Source organism: Grus americana, chromosome 6, assembly GCF_028858705.1.
Source record: "Grus americana isolate bGruAme1 chromosome 6, bGruAme1.mat, whole genome shotgun sequence".
In the NCBI taxonomy this organism is placed as follows: Eukaryota; Metazoa; Chordata; class Aves; order Gruiformes; family Gruidae; genus Grus; species Grus americana.
Genome location: NC_072857.1, coordinates 8,049,197 through 8,072,093, shown reverse-complemented (window position 1 = coordinate 8,072,093; position 22,897 = coordinate 8,049,197). Strand labels below are relative to the sequence as shown.

General features: G+C 37.6%; 1 protein-coding gene across 2 annotated transcripts in view; it reads right to left on the bottom strand.

Annotated features, from left to right (window-relative positions):
- TMEM163 (transmembrane protein 163) overlaps positions 1-22,897 on the bottom strand; it is a 100,766-nt gene that overhangs the window by 42,801 nt on the left and 35,068 nt on the right. The gene's annotated exons all lie outside the window — the stretch shown is intronic.

The following is a 22,897-nucleotide window of genomic DNA, read 5'->3' as shown; positions in this document are numbered from 1 at the left end:
AGACTGCGCATCGGGTTTTGTTTGGGTTTTTTTCCTTCCACATGTGGTGCGCAATTGCATTTGTGCACCTCTTGTTTTATTATCATTATTATTATTTTTTATTGTTGTTATTCTCTTCCTTTGTTATCCTATTAAACTGTCTTGATCTCAATTCACAAAGGTTTTTTCATTCTCCTCCCCATCCCCTTGGGGGAAGGAGGGGTGAGCAAGCAGCTGTGTGGTGCTTAGCTGTTGGTTGGGGCTAAACCCCAACATTCATGCATCTTAATTCTATCATCCCACAGTTCTCAGTTCTGGGAGGTACTGTGCAAGGAAAAATCCCTTTCAGTAGCCCAGAGGAATGGCAAAGAAGAAGCTGGCAGCAACAGAAGAAGCCTTCACCTGGAGATGGGACCTCATCAAACTGCAACTCTCACAAGCTAACAGCAACACTATTGCTATGTCAAGCTCTAGAGCACTGAGCAGCTCTAGTCTTCTTGCTGTGTTTTGTAGACTGTCAACTCAGAACAGGACTAACTGAACCTGTGCTCCCTGAATAAAACGCATGACACTAGTTCCAATATTAAGACAACTTGGAATAAAGCCTAAAAGGATTGATTTTACTACTCTTATGAACAGATATCAGCTAACTTACTAAGAAAAACACATTTTTGTAACAATAAAAATACTTGAACTAAAAAGCCACAGGCTCATCAAGAACTTTATCAATCTTAGGCTGACAAACACAATATCTAATTTTCAGTATTCCAATATTCATTAGAACAGCTTGGCAGAACAGAGCCACTATGGTTTGACTGTTCTTTTCAGTAACAGCAAGCTGCAGTTCTGTGGCACTTATCTGGATAAACAGAAAATAAAATCTTGGAAAAAAATAACCCTTTTCTCATTGATCTAAGACCTAGCTGTGGCCACAAACACACCAGATATCACAAATATTTGGATTTTATCATTACAGTTGGCCAAAACACAAAGAAAAGTCTTTAAGTTCATTTCTAGATTCCCATTTTCTCAAAGTTTGAGAGTATTGAAACAGTATGCATTTACAACTCCCTCTCACTGTTAAATCATGCTTTCCCACATTGCATCCATTTTTAAAAAGGGTAGAAAGGACAACCCTGGCAACTACTGACCTGTCAGCCTCACCTCTGTGCCTGGGAAGATCATGGAACAGCTCCTCCTAGAAGCTATGCTAAGGCACATGGAGGACAAGGAGGTGATTTGAGACAGCCAGCATGGCTTCACCAAGGGCAAGTCCTGCCTGATCTACCTAATGGCCTTCCATGATGGAGTGACTCCATCAGTGGACAAGGGAAGAGCTACGGACGTCATCTATCTGGACTTCTGTAAGGCCTTTGACACAGTCCCCCACAACATCCTTCTCTCTAAATTAAAGAGATATGGATTTGACGGGCAGACTGTTTGGTGGATGAGGAATTGGTTGGATGGTCGCATCCAGAGGGTAGTCGTTAATGGCTCAACATCCAGATGGAGATCGGTGACAAGTGGTGTCTCTCAGGGGTCTGTATTGGGACCAGTACTGTTTAATATCTTCCTCAGTGACAGACAGTGGGATCGAGCGCACCCTCAGCAAATTTGCAGACAACACCAAGTTGAGTGGTGTGGCTGACACACCTGAAGGATGTGATGCCATGCAGAGGGACCTGGACAAGCTCGAGAAGTGGGCCCATATGAACCTCATGAGGTTCAACAAGGCCAGGTGCAAGGTCCTGCACATGGTTCGGGGCAACCCCTGGTATCAGTACAGGCTGGGGGATGAAGGCATTGAGAGCAGCCCTGAGGAGAAGGGCTTGGGGGTACGGTGGATAAAAAGCTGGACATGAGCCAGCAATGTGCACTTGCAGCCCTGAAAGCCAACCATATCCTGGGCTGCATCCAAAGCAGTGTGACCAGCAGGTTGAGGGAGGGAATTCTGCCCCTCTGACTCTGCTCTTGTGAGACCCGACCCCACCTGGAGTACTGCATCCAGCTCTGGGGTCTTCAGTACAAGAAAGACATGGACCTGTTGGAGTAGGTCCAGAGGAGGCCACAAAAATGATCAGAGGGCTGGAGCACCTCTCCTATGAAGACAGGCTGAGAGAGTTGATGTAGCTTAGCTTGGAGAAGAGAAGGCTCTGGAAAGATCTTATTGCGGCTTTTCAGTATTTAAAGGGGGCTTTATAAGAAAGACAAATTTCTTATCAGGGCCTGTTGCGATAGGACAAGGGGTAATGAATTTATACTAAAAGAGGGTAGATTTAGACTAGATATAAGGAAGAAATTTTTTTACAATGAGGGTGGTGAAACACTGGAACAGGTTGCCCAGAGAGATGGGTAGATGCCCCATCCCTGAAAACATTCAAGGTCAGGTTGGATGGGGCTCTGAGCAACCTGATCTAGTTGAAGATGTCCCTGCTCATTGCGGGGGGGTTGGACTAGATGACCTTTAAAGGCCCCTTCCAACCCAAACTATTCTATGATTCATCTCCTAGGTGAAAAAAGAGGCTATATTTCTTGGTCAGACTTGCCAGGCAAGAGCTACACTTGACAAGCTGACACTACCTTACAGTGGTCCAGCTGCAAATTTGAACACTTCACTGCATAATAATGTATTACTTATCAAATTTTCATTGTATGCCTTCTTAGAGGCATACGGTTTCAAAAACTGCTGAAGTTGCATCAAAAAAATATGGGCATTCACAGGTACACACAAGCTTGCAATGTTCCTGTCGTTACTGCTTTCATATGATGCAGTTTAAAGCCACACTTTTACTCCTATTTCTAGCCTGCCTCTGTAGTGGCATTAGCTCCTTAGTTTTGACTAAATTGCCAGCTTTTTTCCCCACTCTAATCCAGACTTAAAACAAATTAACTCTATGGTTCCCTTAAAAATGAATATATAATTTTGACAGGTGATAAAGTGCATACAGATAGCTACACCTTAAGAATGCTCATAGGGACGTATTTGGTGTATGTAAAGCATAAGGTCTTTAGCATGATAACTGTCTTTATTTTTATGTATTCTACCACAGTGAATATCCACAGCACTAACACACAATCTGTTTAGCCTTAGCTATCTAATACAGCAATGAAAAACAAGTATTAACTAACAGTGTCACAAGTCTGCTTAAATCTTTTTGCTAGCTAATGAATACTGGACTGGTAAAAGGCCATAATAAAAAGTAGTAATAAGCACTGGAAAGGTATATTTTTATATTATTTATTTACATACTGGTTTTCTAATTGGAAAAAATAACCCATTTGTCTGTCTTTCAGAGTCAAATAACAATGTTAAAGCACCTTCAGCCCTCACACTTAAGCACATTAATAGTCCTAGCTGACAAGTACAGTCATGAAGCTCACCAGTAAGTCACTCCAGCTTAAATGGGATGTTTGTCCATGGGTCTAGGCTCTATGGCAGAGAAAGCAACTGTAATATTGGCTTACAGGGTATCAACCAATACAGGTTGCCACAGACTGACCATATCCTCTAAAGACAACAACCGGCTTCCATTCTAGGCACTGAAGCTGAAAGGACATTTAGGGAAGTACCCTCCTAACATTCAAGAACTTGAGACCCCTGGGCAAAGGAATAACCAGTGGTCCTTAGGCCTCCAGTATCACTGCCATGCTCCAGGAGCTATGTACTGCACTGCAGGAATGGATCATAGAGCTTTTGCTGAACCCTCACCTTCCTCCTTCTCAATACATATTTTCATTTATTCCCAGACAAGCCTCTGATGTAGAAAATTCCAGAGATTCCTAGTCTCTGTATTGAATCAGTACAATGGTACGAAACAAGCAGTGAGGAAAGAACAGAGCAGGTAGTTTAAAAATCCTGTGGAGCCACAGTATACATTTAGCAGTACACTGCCATGACAGTGGGAGCCTGCTTTTAGCTATTTTATTGGCTCAATTGGACAGCATTTTATTACCTCTACAATAAAGCAGATAATCCTAATGCATTTTCCTGACATTTGTAAACGGAACTTGCAAGCAGTCAGAAAGTAAAAATAGAACCAGCACTGTAAGCCACAAATCTACCACTGCCTCCACCTGCACAGCAACATCAATTCGTGAAGTTTGCCAACCTATAGGTCAGATTTTGCTGTAATTCCTTCACCTCCTCCAAAGTGATACCAAATAAAGACAAATAACCCATTTCCCACACGTTTCACCCTCAAGAAAATTCATTTCCATGTGCCTCCCAAAAATCCTATGACTATGGCCCTAACCCTACAAAATCATTCCAATTTAACTCTTCAGCCACCTAGGCTTCCACCAGCCTTTGCCAGGTTTGATCCATCTAAAATGTGTTCCTGGAGAGCTGGGACCCTGCAGTGACCCTGGGCCTCTCACTTCCTTCTCTTGTTGGGAGAGCACCTGTTTTGCACCAACGTAGGAGGCAAGAAATAGGACAAGGAATTAATTCTGCCTCCAGTTCTCCCAAACAGAACTCTTTGGGATGAGTCTGGCTACAAATGAGATGGTACATACAAACAGCTCCTCCATCTGTCATAAAATCTCTTCTTACCTACTCACGGAAAACTATTTTTAGGAAGCTCCTCTTGATGGGACAATCCCTCCATCATGTTCGCTTTGAAATTAGCCTTTTTGAAAAACACACCTGGATGTCAGCACATAAAATATCATGGCTTCAAAGCACATAACCTGCATTTATCAGAAATGCGGTAGGCAATTTTAACATCACTGAAAGCGTTGAGTTTATTTCTATATATATTACCATGTGTATCTTGTGGGTTGTACAGAGTCACAAGCAATGGGAACTGGAAGTTGTACTGAATCAGAAGTGGAAGTGAAATACAGTCTGTTTTTCATCACCCAGTGTTGGTAAAACATCAAAAACTAATGTTACAATAAATATTTCAAAACAAATCCATTCCAAGCACAGAAAACCAAATGAGTAATACTTTTTAAAAATCCACAAAAAAAATCCCTCACAACTGAAGCTGAAGAAGAGGCAAGATTCTAATACCATTAATACTTGTAATGAACTGTACTGACCAGGACCAACAGGTACACATACATTTGCCCAGGCACCTTTGCCCCACACAGAAATTTTTGTTGAGCTTCCATAACTTCATTTTCTTCAATGAACTACAACAGCATATATCAGTTGAAGATTTTCCCCATCTCTTACTACAGAACCAGTACAATTTCACAGCTTTGTGCAAAATTTTCCTTTGCATTTAATCCAAACAGTTCTTTCCAGTTTGCTGACATGTTAGCAAAACCAATAATTTATCATCATCTCTGATTCCAGCATTTTCTATCTTAAATCATTCATTTTTCGATGTTTCAATTTCAGAACTTTTTAAAAAATATTTTTTGTGGTTCTTGCAAAGAATTAAACATCAGTTCTCCCTTAATTCCCTTTACTCACAGGGTTTTTTATTTGTCTTGTGGCTGCATCAGTGCCTCATGGTAAAATATCAGAAAACTTCCATTTCAGGGGTTAAATATTCACAATGTTGGCTTTCACACAGGCAGCACAGATGCAGACTTCCCAGACTGCTTATTCATTAGCTATGGTGCTCACCAATCATAGCAATCTCAAATAGCAAAGCAGTCCAGTCTTAAAGCTTATTTAGTCTCCTGATTCAATTCTGTTTAATTTGCTTTCATCTTTCCATTTACTACCAAAAGAGCACCCATGCCTCCACTGGCATGTCCCACGAATGAACAGAACGGACCAAGCAACCAAGCAGGACTGCGCAGTCCTGAACTATGAAACAATCCTATGACAAAAAAACCAAGGTATTACTTATTGAATGATGAAAAAATTATCCATGTGGAGAAAATGGTGAACCACCTTTCTCTATAATACACAGTAGACAGTCCCCAAGAGCATACCAGTAATATAAAAAACCCCAAGCAAACACTGAATGATGGAGACACGCACACAACAAGGGTAAATCTGTTCCTGATTTCAGAAAAAATAATGCCCAGTCTCTCTTTTAACAGCTTCTGAAATAACTTCTGTATACAACAGACCTTCTCTGCACCCTTAAGCAAGTACAACACTAAAATATGGTCAGCTAAATACACCACGGCAGTCAATTTTGTATATCGCTCTTTCCAGCATAACTAGAGATGACCTTGAGAAACCACTTGTTTAGGGAAAGCTTTCTGAAAAACCAGAAAGCAGGCAACTCCAATAAGCCTGAGTTCAGAGCAATTTCCAGGATTGTTCAAAAGTCCCCGCAGGGGCAATATTAGAGTATGCGCAAGCACTGTGCAGAGCAGTGCACTGCAGCGCCGGTTCTAGGAGAAAGCAGAACCCCTCCTGTCCAGTATCCCACTGCTTCACACGCTCCTGTGCTTCCTTTCTCAGGTGCCAACCTTCTGTTTTCAAACAAGATCATCTCAAAAAAAGAACACAAATAAATCTGAGAAAAGGAGGAATGGTATTTTTCTTTAGCTTTGGCTTTCCAGGGGGCAGGAACTAAAAAAGGGCCCATATGTTATAGCTCCAGTTGAGCTTTATCAGGATACTAAACGCATACGTTTGCATTTAAGAATAGGAATAACAACACTTGAAGGTCTATAAGAAACGTATTAGTATTTCTTCCAGGCATATGGTGCAAATTCTCTGCAGTTGAATAAATAGATGCATAGTTTAATCTGTTATATTTCAAATGGGGTCACTTGAATCACCCAAAATAACTCAGTGCAATGACAGTAAAGCACATTGTCTTTTAATGAATCTATTATTGATGCCTCAACTCCAAATATAACAACTGAAATGGCCTAGAATGTTGCAAATGCTCATAACTGCACATTTACCAGGGAAGCTTTTGCAGCCTATACCTACAATCCACAGGCTTTGTAATTTCAAGCCTGAAACTAGCTTCCAAAACCAATGGAAGCAGTTTGGCCCTGTCCAGGGCCAAGGACCGAGTGGCATGTTGGCTTAAAAAAAAGTCACAAACGACCAGAAATGTTGAGTGATATCAGACACACACAACAGCAGTTTCTAAAGCCCTGTGGCCAAGATTTGTAACTCACTGTATCCAAATGAAGGTTATTCCAGATTTAATGACCTAGGAAGCTCTCCAAAGGCAACATTTCTCCCATCTTTTGTGTTTTACTGACTGAATGCAAAGGTAGCAGTGAGGTATTCAGGTCCTACACAGCACAAGGCATTTATTCTTGGGAGTTTGGCCAGTTGATTTAAAGCAGGTTGTACCTAAGTTAACAGAATAAGCCAGAAGACTGAGGTGAAGGTTTATAAATGCTTATCTGACTTAACTGGGTTTCTGGAAGCCTCACAGAGATCCAGTGAACTCGTATTTTATACATGTATCCCCAAACCTGTAACAGCTTGGATGTAGGCTAAATTATTTCACCAGTCATTGAAGGTTTTGAATTGTTAATAAAAGAGCTGAAATACTACCATTATTCTCAGGTTCTGGTAAGTTCCTATCCTGTGGTCACATGGAGAGATTCTTTCAAAAAGAAAATTAAAGAATGATATCACACACAAGCTACAGCTCAGATATATTAACATAGAATTTACATGTAAGGATTCAGACTAACTGCAGCACAACCAACAATAAATATATGAATATCGTTGGTTGTGCTACCTATTGTGCCATGCATTGGTGTTTTTATGAAAAAAAATATTGTTAATTAGCTCTTGTTTAGAACATAACCACATTTAAAAGAACATAACCAGTGAGAACTGCATCCCCCATCCTCCATTATTTGTCTCCACTACTACAGAGCAGCCTAGTGGTTTAATATTAAAAAGATGTATATCTTCAAGTTTGCCAAATTTAGACTAAATGAAATATATCAGAAAACTCCAAATGCCAAACCTCCAGATTCAGCATATGTTTTATTTAATTTTTTCCCTGCTACTATTTCACACTTGACTTGATTGTGAATTGTATTTTCAACAATTGTTCTATATCAGGCATCAAGAGCATTAAAAAAAAATTTAAAAAAAATCAGTGCTGCTGTTAAAAAAACATGCAAGTCCAGTTTGAAAGTACTTCTAAGAAACATAAATAATTGTCCAACATTCCTCACACCAGCAGACAAACATAACGCAGCTTTAAATAACTGGAATCATACTACAGTATGCTCCATATACATTGGCTGACTGGAGTGCAACATGGCGGATTTAGATGAAGAGAGGATTTAGTTAGCTTTGCCACATATCATATTTCTTCTAGAAGTATTCCAACTACCCTGTACCTTAGATATAGTTCTTAAATAAGATAAGGCAGGAAAAAAAAAAAATCTATCTGTGGTTTAAGTCTACAAGTCAGATTCTTCCTGGTGTTCTTTGAACTTAGAGAAAAGAAACACATTTGAGCCATGGCAAGTATTTAAAACCAGTCCACAAAAGCACTGGCTGAGTTCTCACTCTCCCATGTTAACCGCAAGAACCCTTTCTTAGGATCTGCTATCCACAACACCACACAGGTGAATTTTCTAGTTATAAACAAATAATAATAATAATTTCACTGGAGTTGCATGTGAATTTCAATATACAAATTTTTGATCAAAGATCTTTTTCCCTAGAATTTCAGTAAAATTTTAGGCAATGGATGTAGCAATGAATTGGAAAATTTTGCATGTACCATAGAAAGTTTTCCAAATAAATTAGAATCTAATTTCTTGATCTGATGGATTTTAACTTCTTAATTCAGTATGCGTGTGGAGAGTGTTATATTTTTTGAGATCATTACAGATATATAACTATATTTACAATTACCTCAAAAAATATATCGAACCAAACAATTAGTCTCCCTGTTTCACAGATAAGGAAACAGAACTGGATCAGGGATCTTAGGAGATATTTGAAGATCAGGGATTCAGAATGAGTTTAGTAGCCAGAACAACTAGACTCTGTAGAGAGAGCATAATTGTTTGAAAAGACAGCTAGGTCCGTGTGGTTGACAGAGTCTCACACATCATACTGTCTTACTAAGTAACTTTTGACAAATCCCTTAGACATCCCCTTTTTTTAGAGTTCTTATCTATAAAATGGGACAAAAGTGCTTCCATGCTTCAGGATGTTATACACAGGAAAAATCATTTTACCACATGGAAGCATCTAGTAATTCAGCAAAGAGAGACAGCAGGCACCACGACTATCTTATCTATTTGAATAAACTGTTTAGTATCATGATCTGCCTTTTATGATACTTCATATTCCCAAAGCACTGCCTTAAATTTTAGCAATGCAGACTTTACTGAAAATGGTAACCCAATTAGAAATGATCTGCATCATCTTTATGGCATTCCCACAGCCTAACAGTTGTAACATACTCTATTTTTATACTAGAAGTGTTTCAACAGACTTCTGAAAATCAAAGCAGGCTGCCTTTTATACAGAAATATAGCAGTACTTCAGAAGTGTATCAAGTGCTGAAAAAACATTCATACTGAAAATAATTTTGCATTGTCCTTTAACTTGCATTAGTATAATGTAATTATAATTACTGAAACTGATGTGACTACTGCACCCCCATCAATGGATTATTACAGGCTCATTTTTGACCAGCTGAAACATCTAGAACGCAAATGCAGTGAGACCCATGAATGACCCATGAAGGTGACTATTTTAAGCATCCTTCATTTTAGATACCTTTGCAAGGTTCCGAATTTGGAACAGAGAAAAATGAGTCCACACAAAATTGTCAAATGGACACCCAATAATGAAGACAGCCAAAATAATTATGAGAAAGAGCTATTAAAAACTACATTCAAATTCAGGTAAAGGATACAATATAGATAGGATGATTTTAATTTTTTTTTAAAACAATTCCTAGCATAATGATTTAACTGTGTTCTATTTTTTTGCAAAAATCACACAATTGCAACAGGAAATCTGCCAGAAGGAATGAAGGTAAAGTAAGATATTTGCTTGTCACTTTCCCTGGTATTTTTGTCTGGTTCCTCCCTCAGCTAACAGGTGGTTAAGTCCTGCAACTCTGCTCTTGAGGAGGATAAACAGAATTACAATAAATTCTCTGCACATACACATTTGTGATTTAGAAATCTAAGACCCAGGCTGGAGCCCATCCATGACTACCCCTGGTTCAGTGGATCCTGGGACAAGGAATGGTCACTCTAACCTGGAAGCTGGAGGGCACAGAACATGATCTGACACAGATCTGCCCCACACAGCAGTACAGCAGGCTGCTTCCCTGGAACCAACTGTTCTCTATACGTGCATTGGTGCCTTCCCCAGCACTTCCTACACTAGGCAATGACTAACGGCACAACTGAGTCCCTCTGTCGTCTGTGGGATCAACATAAGAGAGGAGCATAATAATGCAAAAGATTGACAGGTTTTCCTTATAATAATAAATAAAATTTAAAAAAAAAAGGGGGAATTATATTCATTTCTCTACGCATGGCTTTCCTGAACATGCAAAGAATGGTATGTGAAGACAAGACCATAAAAAATTCACACTCATGACATTTAGTCTCGTATTAAATGTTTGTTCTCTGAGCATTTTAATGACCTTAGAAATATGAAAACCAGGGAAGATTTAAAGTGAAAAGCTTTGGTCATGGAAAAATAATTAGTCATCTTCACAGTCTTTTTCATCATCCCTATCAATTTTGGAGACAAGTCACATATCACGGTAGCCCCTATCTTAATTAGATGGCTAGTGAGCTACTCCAGAACCAAAACAAGCTGCCAAATACAATTAAGCAGGCTGCCAGAATATAGCACAATATTACAGAGATTTTCTTTTTACAAAGAGAGATAAAGAATGCAAACCATCCCAGACACTTCAGTGAATTAGTGGAGAAACTTTAAAACCTGGCTCTATATACACATTTTAAAAAACACAATTTCAATTTAAAGTTGCTTTTTGGTGTAAAAATTTTTAGATACCTCAGCTGACTGTGGGAGAGGACATCTGATCAGACTTCTGCAGCTGTAGACACGCAGCCCATTTTAGTACATAGGAGCCTGAAGGCCTGTTCTCAGAGGTGAAGATGTTAGGCACAGAGCACATCATGCTAAGGACACCTCTATGTACCACTAGACAGGAAATAAGCTACTCCATACCCCATGAAATCCTTCCATTTAATCTTCAGTTTTAACAAGTGAAGAGTTCAATTCCTGCCATCTAACATCTTATACTTGTAAAAATCTCACAGGGGCAATCCCACACTTTAGGAATCTGCAGTTTAAAAAAAGCAAAATCCCTTGCAGTCCCTTTACTGGTCTGTACGTTCAAGAATTCCTGTATGTGGCATATTTGACAAAGCACTAAAATTCAAACATGGAAAAGTTATATTGAGATAAAGTAATATTGCTTTTGGAACTGAGGGCAAATTGGGAAAACTGTCATTATTTTACACAAATTTTACTGGTCAATTTTGCTAATAAGCCTAAAAATGCCCAAACAAGTATAGTAGTTCTGAATCAGCAAATATTTTCATTATTTCATTTTATTTCAGTACTGTTCTATCAACATTTATTTACATTTACTGTATTGTCAGATAGTTTGTGGCAGTTTACCACCTAGATTCTTACACTGTAAACTCATTTCTATGGTCAGATAATTGGAAAGCAAGAGATGACTGAAAAATCTTACCTTGTTTATCAGTTAGATCAACTGACAGATTTTATCGCCTATTTTGGTATATTGTACTGTGGGTTCTGATCAAAGTGACATTTAACTTGCATTCCTATCTCTATTAGGGAAGATTATTTTATTTGCACAAAGTAGTTAAATAGTCCAGGTAACTGCAAGTGAAATGTATTGATAAAGAAGGGAGGAAATTGCAAGCTTATATATTGCTATTCACTGTGTGTAAGCAAACTGGTGAACATACTGACTTCCACCCAAGTCAGTATGTCTCAGAGACAAAAGAATGATGAAACTAGGATCTAATATGTATAAAGCCATTTATTGGGGTTCTCTAAGCACAAAAGGAAATAACGTTTGTTTATTGCTTCTTATGAAGGCCATTTTGAGAGCACCAAAAAGAAGGTAGGAAGCTATAAAAGTATAAATCTTTAAGACAGGCATTCCCTACAGCTCTTATTCTACAAAAGCTATCCACTCTTAGTTTTATTTTAGCATTGTCTTCAATGGAAGGCATGTTGGTTCATTGTGTATAATAATTTTACTCTTTTCTATTCTCACATAGAGTTTACAGTGTGCAAGTCCGGAGGATTATTTCTTTGCTGGACCTTTTTTGCCCATGGTTTTTTAACTAAAAGATATTTTGTGTGTTTTGTTAGCAGGATTTCAGCTCAACAACTAAAAGATAGCACACTCTTGCTTTACTTCTTTATTTATTGCTACCAGAATGGAAAGAAATCTTAAAGTTTGAACTGGATTATTAGTGGTCCTTTAATACAGATCACCAAGCAATGAAAAATCACCCTTCTTATGCAAATTTAATTTAACATCCAAGTTCTGAACACAGACAATCATGCTAAATAAATCAAAAGTCAGGAAGAAAGAAAAGAGAAAGGAAATCATCTGTGTTACCTTTTTTATCTTTCTAGGCTGAAATATAAACAAACCTTCTGGGAGAGAAGCAACTGACTGATGTGTGTCTGTTGAATTTAACTGTCGGAAGGAATTGCAAGCCTTCAGACAAATCTCTTCCTCAGACAAGGTGCTAATCTTAACGATCTATTGCTAAGGGCCACAATAAAGAAGCCTGTCATCAATCCTACTTCGGTGTTGTAATATGGAGATACTCTGCTAGCAAGGATGACAGAGACACACCGTACACACAAAATAGTGCTGCAGTCAGGCTTAGTATACAACTCAAGAGCAAACCTGATATATTAGGTTAGCTGTGGGCTCCAAGTCATCAAGTAAAAATTACAATAAAACATGAGTCTTAGTAACAAATTTCCTTTGTACTGTGGGTTTTAATTAAGCTTTGGTAGTAGCTTTTTAATGCAATAATTCTAAATAAACCTTCTTGGAAACACATAATGCTGATTTTCTAACAAAAACATTTTAAAACTGTTACAGTTTTCTTCCAGTTGCACAGTCTTGACAACAGGTAGCAGTAGAAAATCCTGCTCAGCAATTCACAAGACCAGGAAAATTGTAATAGCTTCCTTGAAGGAAGCAGAGTTCTAAAACTAGAAGAAAAAATAGCAAATGATTGACACACCACACTACTTTGCATCTGTCCAATTTTAGAGTAATTGGCTTGACACGTCTACTGCTAATTCTGATCAAGGTAACAGAAAACTTCCGATCCTGTCTCTATGAGATAAGCTTGATTTATATGGACAAAAAATAGTCCAGGTAACATCGGAAAAAATGCGATGATAAGACAGGAGGATATTACAAAGCTGTACGTTGCTATTTACAACATGTAAGCATGGCAATAAAACTTGACCTACGTCAATTGTATTTTTGTGTTCCGTACACATCTACTCCAAGGAGCAAGGTCTTGAAACATATTCCCTTTTACGTCAAGCAGCATACATCTCCCTTTTAACAAAGGACTGTTGGTTTTTTGGTTTTTTTCTCTTCTACAGGCTTATTATTAGCACGAAACAGCATCAAAACTAAGAAGAAATATTTCAGTATACAGGGAACTTTAAAGCAGAGCTGACATGTGCCTGACTTGCAATCAAAATGACTTTTCAGTGGAAGACCCTAAGCACCAACAACCCATGGAGTCATCTAAAATATCCTGACTTAATTTTTCCAAAATGATAAGGAAAGTCTCTGACTAACATTAAAACAGTTAACATCCCTTCTACAAACATGGCACCAACAGTTCTAAAAACTTTTGTTGGCAATGATATATTTTTAAAAACATTGATAAAAGTGTGTGTGTGTGTTCACTTTCAATAATTTGAAGCATTCTCAGATCCTCATCTGCTCTGCTTTCAGAGAACAGCCAATATCTAGTCATTCACTTGCTCCATGCATAAAGCAATGCTTTTTTTTTTTTTTCCATTTAGAAATCATGTTGAGAATATTTGCTTATTTATAAAAGGAGAAACCTAGAATTACTAATACCAGAATGCTGGACTTGTATTTAAAAAAATCCAGTGGTCTGAATTTGTAGCCACCAATCCTGATCTTTTAGATTAACTTACTAGAAGTGGTAGGTTTTGGTGATGCCTGAGAATTGTAACACTATTGTAGCATTTCATATTGGCCAAAGATGTTTTGCTCGCTATTCTCACTATGCCGGACTTACTGCTTCCCTTCTTAGTGATAAAAGGCTTTGAACTTTCTTGGCCTGATGCACCAGTACAGCTTCAGTCCGATTCCCTCAATGACGCAAATGCCACTGCCCCTAGTGATTTCTGCTGCCTGATGCCTGATGAAGAAAAGATGTTCCTTTTGCAAAGCCTTCCAAACCAAAATAGGAATTTCATACTCAATTATAGCTCTAATTATGTTAACTTATTCACTGCTTTTGATGACCACTCAGCCTACCTCCCCGGTAAGACACCCTTTTAAGTTTACAAGTTATTGTATTGTTTTCCCTGCACTGCTCTTAGTCATCTTTTCTTTCCAGGTGCCTAGTGGTCAGAGCCATACTACAATGTTAAGTATGCTTTGGAGCAAACAGAAAAAGAAATTGTGGCAAGTCACTTTAAGAGAAAATCAAGAATAAAATTAGCAGTGGAAAACTAATGTAATTGATCTGAAGTTAATATGTAGAATTTAGATATCTTTGTAGAGGTGTTAGAGAACAGTCTAACAAATATTTTGCCTCTAACCCCAAAGGAGGTCAGCTTTCAAGTCAGAAGATATTACTGCAATATTCAAACAAGCAGACCATATTATTACATTAAATATCATCATATGAGAAAAGCCCCTTACTTTTGAAAAGTGGAAAGAGCAAGCTACTTTTTATTGACTGTGCAAAGAAAATTACTGTGAGTTCTGGAGTAATATAAATCCACCTCACAGTATATTTCATGGTAGCTTAATTGCATACATAGGACAAAAGAGTCCAGAGTCTGAGACTGTGTAAACTTACATCACGTTCTTCAGATATGCTTATTTATACTACTTGATTACCTAGCCTTCATATAATCGACTGTGTGTGTGTGTGTAACAGCCTAAATTTACAAATTTCCCATTTTGAATAGAGTGTGGTAAAGAACTCTAAAAATTTCCAGGGAAATTATTGAGATAACTTGATCAATGATATCGTTGGATAAAAGATTACCTACAATTGAAAACATGTATAGTAGAAACAGTTAGCCCTAACAATATTTGTAAAATGGATTTGCAGTAAGTTAAAACAAATAAAATCTCCTCTGTGCCAGAAAACCCTTACGATACAGAAGCCAATCTTTATGCTTTACATATATTTATAGGCTCATATTTTCCAAGAAAATCGTTATTTATTTCTGGCCTCCTTAGCATCTTTTATAAATATGTAACAGAAAAAGAAGAGTCATGGTTCAGTATCAGTCACCAGGTGGACTACAACAAGCCCACTTTCTTTGCTGTGGCACTTAGTACTACACCATACATTCAGTTATCAGCCACAAGACCGTACAAAAGATCCAAGAGGGATCTTGGGGTACAACTCTCCCAGTCATGTTATCCAAAGGTCTGGCATACAAATTACCTCTTGGAATGACGGTACATTTCCTGCAGATAGTCCAAACTGATGTAATGAAAACCCTGCAAGTGATCTCAGTTGCAACAGGGAAAATCTGGAGGGAGGAGAGGACCAAAAGCCTAAGTCAAACTCTAAAGACTCTATTTGCTTTCTTTCATTTGTTTCTTCATATGCATGGTCTTCCCAGGAATATATAACAAAAGCATCCATTCTTTCGTATGAAAGACCTGTTTCGAATTTGCTTTCACCATAAGCCATAACAGAAACAAAATGACAGACTGCTACCTGGACTGGTATACAATAAAACCAATACTGATTCGGTCTGGATTTTGCTATAGGACATATGCTTCAGTTTCAATAGATCAACACATTTCAAACCTTACAATCAGAATTATGAGCAAACTTGCTCACCACCATGGTTTTTAATATTCTTCTAATTTCCAGACTAGAAGAAGTACCTGTGTTCACTTTTTCTTGTACTTCTGACTAACCTTGACCATTAGCTTAAATACTTCATCCTCCTCGTCACTATGGCTTGTATCCTTAATAACTTGGTAATCACTTCCGATAAATTATTGCTTTTGTTGAAAAGTAGGTGTTTTCACAACAGCAAATACAATCAAGGAGTAAAAGGGGCTTATCAGGAGTTAGTAAGTTAACATAATGGCAAGAACTTTAAATAAAATTGTGAATGATTTCTGTTGATGCTGTACATTACTCAATGGAAATGATTTTCTCAATTGTTTCTGCTATTATTCTATGTCATGGAACATAGTGATTATGCAAATACGTCATGCAAGAGTGATTATTTGATCCGTATGTTTGATGTTCTTTAGTAAATTCTGGATTAAAAGTTTGCACCTTTATAATGACACAAGTGGAATCAATGAATTCTTAAATTCTACTATGAAAGAAATTGTAAAAACAAGTGTTGGCATTTGGGAACTGTAGTACTGAACACTAATCAGATGATTAATTTCACGACAGGTACCACAGAAAGCAGTCCTAAAGAGAAAGGTTCATTGAGACAGCTAGAAGAATATATGCATGAAACCAATTTTATAAATACTCAGTAAAATCACATATTTAAAATCAATTCAAATTGGCTGAACATGCCAATCCAGTTTCCCTTTATAATTCAGGTTTCACCTAAAATACACAGACTTTATCAGTTATTGATACAACCAGTTTGTCAGATTCTGACAGGAGTCTGAATTAGCATTCAGCAATCCACAGATTCTGATTTTTATGCCTTATGAAAAGGTTAAATATTTACTGTAACTTTGATTATTTGCAATTTTGGATCTGACATTAGTCACACTAGAATAGCTAGGCCTTTAATACTGTGTGATGTTCTGATAAGCTCTCATATAAACCATTCTGCTGGTGCTAAATTTTGCAGAAATTATTTGATTTCCTAAAGAATTTGGTGAATTAATTATATGTCTCTTATGTTAAAGACACAGGTCTTCCCTTTATTATAGATTTTAGTGTATTGTGTTCTTGTGACACGTAATGACATAATTAGAACATGAAACTTAAACAAGCATGTATTCTTATTTTTCCTTTGCTTTTTGGAGCTACTCCAGAACAAAGCTGCTCAAGTAATGAAAAACACCGTAAAAACAACTGGTCAAAACCAATCCCTCAGCCCCTACACGTTACTAAGAATTCAGGAAGCTTCAATGAAGTACAACAAAGCATAATTCACATTGAATCAAAACAAATGCAAACTAGCCATTTGTACGCATCTTCCAACTAAAGAAAAGGACCACTTTAGCACAGCAAAGAGAAATACGCTTCCATGTGTTTTCCATGTACAGGTAGGCACAAGTACACACGCACTGGGAGGAAGGAAAGTAAACCACACTGAGCTGACAGCTGTGGCAATGTACTACTGCATTTGTAGAAACAGAGAATGGTGCTAATACTGAGCTAATCTGTGGGATAAGCTGGAGAAGTACAGCTGGCCTACAATGTCAAGAAACAATAGCCACGTTTGTCAACATCCATCACCAGCAGATTCTTCCTCAGGTCCCAGCCTTGTGTCATCAGCAGAAAACACTTCAAATAGGGGAAAGCAAAGACAATTGTATAGAGGCTTAAACAAAGTCTTTACGCTCAACCACCCAAAGCCAGCCTCCTTTTCCTATCTAACGCAATATATCCTGCCAAAGCAAAATGAGAGAAGCGGCATTCAGCTGGTTAGGTTGTAGGTTCAAAACAATAGATGACGTGTTGGCTTCAGCATGGGCAAGCCTAAGACTTCAGCTTCATCCATTTCTGACACCTCTTCAGCTGTTGCCATGACAACACTCACATCTCCCCATGCTGTGAAGTGCTCTTAGTTTAAATATTGTATAAGTGAACATAAATCTTTCATATATCTCATGCAGCTATTGTTTGTAAAATGGGGGCAGTATTATTCTTCTCAGTTTTATTAGAAAAAGAAATATTATACAAATCATTCATATTGGTATTCACTGAACACTGAAAAATTTCATTAGACCAACCCAGCATAACGTTAATATTTTTTATGAAAAGCACTATAGCAAGGGTCTCTATATCTTGAGTGCAGAAAGGCCAGTTTCTACAAATTTTCTGTCCTGAAAAATTCAAGTATGTTGGAACACATGGCCTCCATAACTTATTTTCCATGTAGAAACTTAAGCTAGCTCAAGTAAAATAATTTTTTTAAATGTTTCCATATTCTAAGTGAGCATTTTACAGAGATTTCCAACTAATAGTTTTTGATATTTTAATTTTTAATTCCTTTTGCATATTACTAATAAACGTTGAAATTTTTCTTAGGATAACACCACTCCCATCTGTCTCCTGCTGAGTTTCAAAGCACAAACATGATGCTATGCTTTTTCTTGGGCTTTCTGCACTTGAGAATCAGGAAAAAACCTTATAGACAGGGTACAGCTTCTATTATCACATACATGTAAACCTGTAACAGTAATTCTATTATTTTCAATTCTGAATTCAATTATGAATTACATTCATAAAATTTTTTTTCAGAGAATCCTAGAAATAAATTAGATCTTCCTAGTTTTCTATTTCATTAAAGAAATTTTAGAACAAATACACCAAAAAAAAAAAGGTCAGTCCTTTAAAAAAAACCCCCAAAAACACAGTACTTTTCCACTGCAAAGGCCTATTAAGACATTCATGTAGGTATTATAATGCAAAACTGGCACCCAGTTCATATGCTGTTATCACTTTACATCACTGCTTTTGATACTGATCAGTTGTTTTAATAGGGTCAACTTCTTGGGGGAGGACCTATGTCTTTGCAGGTAGGCAGACAATTTCCATCCACATTGGTACAAAACAAGGATGAGTTTATTTAGGACAGAATGTAGCTCTTAGGATTGGGAGTGCAGGTACTGCACCAGACACTGTTAACATTAGGGACAGTGCGGTTTGACTACCCTAATAAATCCACATCCTTCGGTTCGTTTGTCCACAACAGAAATCCACCTCTTGTGTGAGCTCTCTATCCTGTGCCCTTCTTTCCATACAGAGAATATGGAGCTTCTACTAATGTCTCGTAACATATATGCAAAATTTCTATTACTTATATACATATATTCCAGAATAAGATGACACTGGGGAGCAGGGTATTTTTGTTTGTAAATACACAGCAATGCTGTAAAATGACCTATAAGGAAATGCATGAGATAAGATCAGGCTCAACTTTAATCACTCCCTGTATTTTCTTTATAGACAAGGCAGGCAGACAGATAGATATTTCATCTTCTCATTTTTCTTTTAGGCTCACTTTTCGTGGCTGCTGTAGCATTTAAATAGAGTTAATCAGTTTCCTCCAGAGCAAAGGCGAGTACTATAAACAGAGCTGCATGGCTCAAGGGATGTTCCGCAAATGTGTTCAATCAACACTTGCTCCTTCTGGAATAAAGAGGATGTGCCTTTGCATCAGATTTAGCCCTTGTCTACTGTTTGAATAGTGTGAATAGCGCCATAATATTATTTGGATTAAGGGGAAAAGGGCATAGGGTTATTTTAAAACTGTACCACAACGCCTGATTTTCATCTAATGATGATTATCTAATTTACATCTGAAAACCCGTACCTAGTGCAAACGTGCAAGTTACAAAAGAAGGCATGTCCAGGGTTGGAGCTGCTAGTTGGAAGGCAGATTTAAATTTACTCTGCCGGGACTCTTATTCTATATGAGCATTTAATTATTATCACTAGAATAAAAGTTTTATTAAGCAAATGAATAAAATCTTGAATCACAATATTATCCATTTTGCTGATGAATGTACACACCTCAAAGTTAATTATAACTGAAAATAGCAAACTTACAAGCATAGCATTTCCTGGTGCATGAGATGGTGTGCTGCTTTAAAAGGTGATAGTGATAGGTAAGTCATTTAGTCATAATTTGCATTAAAGAAAGGATCCTTATGAATGTTATCAATAAATAAGCATCAAATACTAGTCTTGATTCTGTAAATCCCCACAGAAATTGGCAATTTCAACCATGTTTAGTATCTCATTTAAACTAGTAAGATTATCCAAATTCTCACAAGTAACTCTCTCCCATTAATTTAGTACATTACAGGTTAAATATGAAGAGATTTGGAGCCTTCCTGACCTATCACTTTACATCCCCGAAATCCACTACGCAAAGATAACACAAGGCCATTGTTGCACGCAGATGCATAGGTTCCTTTCATCTCTAGAGCCAAGTTGTATGACTCAATTTCCCATTACTTAGATAATCTTTCATGGGATTATTTGCGAATTATCCTCAGTAGGATTTCACCATATGAAAAAAAACAAAGGATAAAGAACACAGAGAGACTCCTCTAAGAAACCTGGCATGCTATATGGAGCTCAGTATGGAAATAACCCGCAGATGTTTAGGGATCCTTCAACCATGACATTCCAGGTATAACAACCTAGTTGTGTTAACTGCTCCTGGGCAACGAAGTACCCAGGGTCTGTCATACTTCAAAATCATCCAACGCTAGGCAGGACTTTAAGATTATTTTACTAAAAAGCATGTTTAAGCTACTGCCTGACAAATTTGGAAACAGGCACAAAAAATAAGTGTGATATATAATAGCTGTATGTTGTTTATTAGCTATGAGAATTTCCTTATTTTTCTTTCTGCTAGCAGAGCTGAAGACACACACAGGAAGGACTTTTGCACTTGTTATGACCAAGGACCAATTCTTAGACAAAGCAAGTTCTCCAGGCAGTCTCTTCCCAAACAGAAATGCTTGCTTGGGTGGGAATCTTCCCTTGTAAGCCTCCCTACTAAGAATGCCTTAATTCCTCAATTTTTCCTGTAATGTCTAATTCTAACAGCAAATTCAATCAAGAAATATTTCCAACTTCCTTACTAATGACATACTATTTGTGGCAGTCTTACTTTTAGCTATACAATGACACTCCCAAACTGCTACTCGGTTGACAAGTTAGACATCTGTAACCAGAAAGGATGAAACAGAAGAGAGAGCTGTCAGACTTACCCTAGCAGTAGCAGAGTTTATTCCTTCACCTCCTCCCAGCTAACCAAACTATGGCACAGAGTTTTGGCTGCTGCTGTCCTTGACTGTTCTGACTTGCTGTTGCCATATCCTCCTCCGTTATTTCCGAGGCATAGCAATGCCGGTTCTGTTCCGGGATCTCCTACACCCAAAATCTGAGCAGGAATGTACGGTCACATGACTTGATGCAACTCATATAAGGAAAATGATACCTCAGCCACCTATTCAGTAACCAGAAAAACGATGGATCAATGCTGGCAGCTGCAGACCAGAGTCTTGTTTGCTGCTGAGTCAAGCATTTGCAGAATGTCTGACAGCAGCAGACACAGCCAAGTGTGTTTAAGTTCCAACAGCATGGAAGCATCCTGCCAGCAACTCTAGAGCCACAAAAATCCTAACGAAGGTATCATCTAAGTTCATCAGCGTCCAAGTACTTACCGGATGTGAACTCTGGTCACTGAAGTCAAGAGAGCTACTCAGAGAAAGTCAAGCACTGTTTATGTAGTTGTAGAACAAGGGTGCATTGGGTATACATCAGAAATTTGAAAAAAAACCAAAAATGTTGTGTACTGGTCTATATGTGAAAAAAGTGTCTATCTCTTTTAGTGATTTAAAGGAAAGGTCAAAACCTTACCTATAACAGATTCATAAATACTTCTTATGCTACATTTCTGGTGTAATGTGCTGATGTCTTGTGTTACTGTGGACTGAATATACTCAAGAAGATAAGTCCTGTAGCACTTCTATACAGCATTCTCCTGCTAAGATAACGAGAATATTTTTTAGTTTGACAGAAAGGAAAGAGAAAAAAAAATGTACAGACTGCTCAACAAGAGGTGATGGTTTACCAGTAATGAAACATCTGGATTAAATGTGTACCTCCCAGGGACTGCTTTTGTAAAGAAATAAGGCACCTAAGTTTTGAAGTTAAAGTAATGAAATAAAAGATATTCCAGTCTTATGTTCTTTTAATTAGCAAGAAAGTAATGACTGTCAAAATGCATTATATTTCAAAGTCTTGTTTTTAAAATTATCTACTATTTTTAAACCCACCACTGAAGAGTCATATATGTTATTCAGCATGTCAATCCTTGTGATAACATTTACACATCTAAGGGATATTTTGTTATTGTTACAAACTTCATGGCTAAAAAGATATTGTAGATTATTCTCACTGTACCCTATTGAAGATTTCTGAGCACAGATATTCTTATTCACATGCATCAAAGGGTAAGGAATTCAGTCTTCAAAAAAGGAAAAATAATCACCACCATATATACTTAATGCACATCTGGGGCCCAACTCCAAAAACTGGCAATTGCTCTTCCTTCAATTTTATATTTATCCAGCCATGTTGTCATGCATGTGATCTGAAAGCAAGACACTAACACCATGTTATTTGTCTAACTCACCTCATGCCTCCCAAGGAAGGCAAACACATTTTATTCAGAAAAAGAAAAGATAGATCATACTACATAACATGAAACTGTTACACTGTCTGTGGCATATAAATGAAAGGACAATGAGTAAACATGGTGGGTATTCAGCAGATGTTACAGATGTGGTCAGTATACTGTCATATTCACAGAATTCCCAGAGCAAGCAAAGCAAACAGGGAAAGGGATATTCAAAACAAAGCCATCTGGACAGTATATTTAAGCAAAACAATGTCCACATTAATGAATGTGCAACTAAGGGTTCGGCTATTCTCTATTAGTAAAGCTAAGGTTGAGGAGGAGAATACACCACTAATCTTTACATTACCATTATGAGAATCATTTTTAATCTAAATTCTC